Genomic DNA, 3,546 nt, shown 5'->3' with positions numbered 1-3,546 from the left:
CATCAGCTAAATAACCCCACAGACATCTGCTACATCAGCTAAATAACTCCAAAGACATCAACTGCATCAGCTATATATCCCCAAAGACATCTGCTATATCAGCTAAATAACTCCACAGACATCAGCTACATCAGCTAAATAACCCCACAGACATTCTACAAGTGACTCACTTTTACAGTCAACACCGTTCAAGATGGCTGCCACACCTACGTAATCTCTGCAAACACAAAATGTTTGTCATACAGTCAACTTCACAGATAATGTGGTGTAGTCGTAGCTGAGCGTCATCCCCAACACATACACTGAGCCTTAACTAATCACACAACAATTGTCTGTTTGTTAGCAAAATATCTCATGAACCACTGGATGGACTTGAATGAAACCTAAAATAAATATTGTTTTACAGCTATAGCCTGATTCAAGATGGCTGCCACAGCCAACAGATCTCAGTGAACACAAATGGCTGTAACTCAGCCAGTTGTACAGATGTTTGGCTAAAACTTGGCATGTTAGTAGCTGAGAGTCATCCCCAACACATTCTCTGAGTGCTCCATTTTGAACAAAACCTGTGCCTAAAAAATGACATGATCAGCTGGCACTGAGTCGATTTGTTAGTAAAATATCTCATAGACCAGTGGTCAGACTTGAATGGTTATTGAATGGTTATAAGTAAAATGGCTGCCAGAGCTAATCAACATCACCCAGCACACAAGCACCTCAGTGAAAGTCTTGGTGTGGTAGTAGCTGAGAGTGGCAGGATGTTATTTACAGGTTCTGATGAAAACATAAATACAGATAAATAACGTTAATAATTAAATTTTTATGTGTGTGAATGTTTCTGTTCAGTGCTGAGACGACTTCTGTTGGGACTTGGAGCTACAGACAGAAACTGAAATGAATTGAACCTGTCACCTCTACAACTCCCATGAAAGCTGGCAGGTGCCAAGCATTCCTCTGAAGCATGCTGAGGATTTAATCCTGGACAATAATCTCATTTTAATGTGATTTTCTCGGGACAAACACATGGAGAGTTTCACCTCTCAAAGGTCCGTTAACTGCCACAGTGACCCTGAAAAACGGCCCACCAACTCTCAGCTCGGCTTCTGTTCATGCGTGATGTTTCTAATCCCATGCTGTGAGATTACAGCATATCCAGCAGGGTTCAGATTAGCCCATTGATCTGAAGCTGTGATAATCTCAGCCCACCACAGTTTTATTTAGGAACTGGGTACTAAAGAAAACTGGCACCACCAGAAGCCCAGATCGGTTTGGACTCTGGGTTCATCTGGAGCTGAGACTGGTGCATATGGTCGACAACAAACCAGCCGACGTCACAGCCCCAGAATTCCTGCTGACCTAACTCGACTTCTCACATCTCAAGCCAAGATACTTTTCTAATTCTTATTTCGAGTGTGACTAAAGTGGATCATGTCGTTCTGTCCAGGACTCAAAATAAGAGTGAGCAGCAGTGCACTGTGGGAGATTAAAGCACTGGCACAGCATTTTAAACCAGCACAACAAGTGCTGCGGTTATTATTCCAGAATGATTCTCTTAATCTTTCAAAAGTCGCCTTTGTCTTCCGACAAAATGACTTTTTATCTCTTCACTGTGAAATATTTGACTAACAGAAACACACGGCCAGTGCTTCATGTGATATTTGACAGAAACAGCCAGTGGTTCACGAGATACTTGACTAACAGACACAGCCAGTGCTTCATGAGATATTTGACTAACAGACACAGCCAGTATCCTGATGCATGCTCAATAATCCAGGTAGAAAAATCCAAAAAAGTTCAATCTGGTCCTCTGGACATTCAAAAAAAACAAAAACAAAACAAAGCAAAAAAATCTAGAAACGTTTCGTCTCTCATCCAAGAGACTTCCTCAGTCTGAGGTGCTGTTTTCAGCTCAGTCTCTTAAAAGGCCACACCTAGTCTGTATGGTTTACCTAAAATCCACAAACAAGGTGTTCCTTTAAGACCAATCGTTAGCATGATTAACTCTGTCACTTACAATGTTTCCAAATATCTGGCGTCTGTACTCATCCCTTTCGTTGGCAGCTCAGAACACCACATACAGAACACCATGGACTTTGTGGATAAGGTGAGGGATGTCATCATGGAGACTGATGAAACAATGGTCTCTTTTGATGTCACATCACTCTTTACGTGCATTCCTGTTGATGATGCAGTAGAGGTGGTAGTTTAAGATTCAAATCAGACACCACTCTGAGCAGCAGGACCACGCTTTCCACAGAACAACTGTGTCAACTCTTGAAACTGTGCCTGCAGTCAACCTACTTCACATATGGGGAGCAATATTATAGGCAGAAACATGGGTGTGCTATGGGGTCTCCAGTTTCTCCTATTGTTGCCAACCTGTACATGGAGGAGGTAGAAAAGAGAGCCTTGACGTCCTTTTCAGGGACACCACCAAGTCATTGGTTCAGGTATGTTGATGACATCTGGGTTAAAATTAAATCTCAGGAAGTCCAACATTTTACTGACCACATCAACTCTGTGGATAAATACATCAAGTTCACACGAGAAGATGTAAAAAATGGCAAGTTGGCTTTCTTGGACTGTGAGGTCTCAGTCTCTGATAGAGGACATTTGCAAACCGAGGTGTACCACAAACCCACCCACACAGACCAGTATTTGCAGTTTGACTCCCATCACCCTTAGGAGTTATCAAGACTCTGTACCACAGAGCAGACAGCATCCCCACTAGCTCAGGAGCCAGGCAGAAGGAGAAATCCCACACAAGACAGGCTCTAGAGCAATGTGGATATCCTAACTGGGCCTTCCTGAAAGCAGAGAAGAAACCCAAACAGGACTCCAGTCAGCCATCAGGTGAAAAGGAGGAACCCAGACCCAGACCAGTGGTCATTCCATATGTTGAGGGAGTATCAGAGAAACTGAGACGTTTATTTTCTAAACATAACGTCCCAGTGGCTTTTAAACCCCAAAATACATTAAAGACTGGTTCATCCCAAAGATCCAGTCCCCCGGCACAAACAGAGTAATGTTGTGTATGTTGTTCAGTGTCAGGAGGGTGATCAGTCTTACATCAGGGAAACTAAACAGCCACTGGCCAAAAGGATTGACCAGCACAGAAGATCAACATCATCAGGCCAGGACTCTGAGGTCTACACTCATGTCCAGGCCAGCGGTCACTCTTTCAGGGATGAAGATGTTCATATCCTGGACAGAGAGGAACGATGGTTTGAGAGAGGAGTAAAGGAGGCCATCTTTGTGAAAAGAAATCGTCCATCATTAAACAGGGGTGGAGCCTCCAGGTTCAACTGTCCCCCTCTTACAATGCTGTGATTGCTAGTATCACTCAGCCCTCTGTGAACAGTAAACAGCCATCAGGTGCTAATGATCCATTGTTAGGCTGATGGTCCTTCTTGAGCATGTGATCAGCTGGTTCTGGTTGTCAGCAGCAAAACTGGTTGATCCACTCTGAGAAGGTGCTATTTAAGAGACTGAGCTGAATACAGCACCTCAGACTGAGGAAGTCTCTTGGATGAGAGACGAAACGTT

General features: G+C 43.6%; 1 protein-coding gene across 1 annotated transcript in view; it reads right to left on the bottom strand.

Moving 5' to 3' along the window:
- The window catches only part of LOC119419741 (contactin-associated protein-like 5), a 354,615-nt gene that overhangs the window by 223,996 nt on the left and 127,073 nt on the right, over window positions 1-3,546 (bottom strand). The window lies entirely within an intron of this gene.

Source organism: Nematolebias whitei, chromosome 13 (genome assembly GCF_014905685.2).
Source record: "Nematolebias whitei isolate Nwh7 chromosome 13, NemWhi1, whole genome shotgun sequence".
NCBI lineage: Eukaryota > Metazoa > Chordata > Actinopteri > Cyprinodontiformes > Rivulidae > Nematolebias > Nematolebias whitei.
Note: the sequence above shows the minus strand (reverse complement) of the source record. Positions and strands in the feature narration are given on the sequence as shown.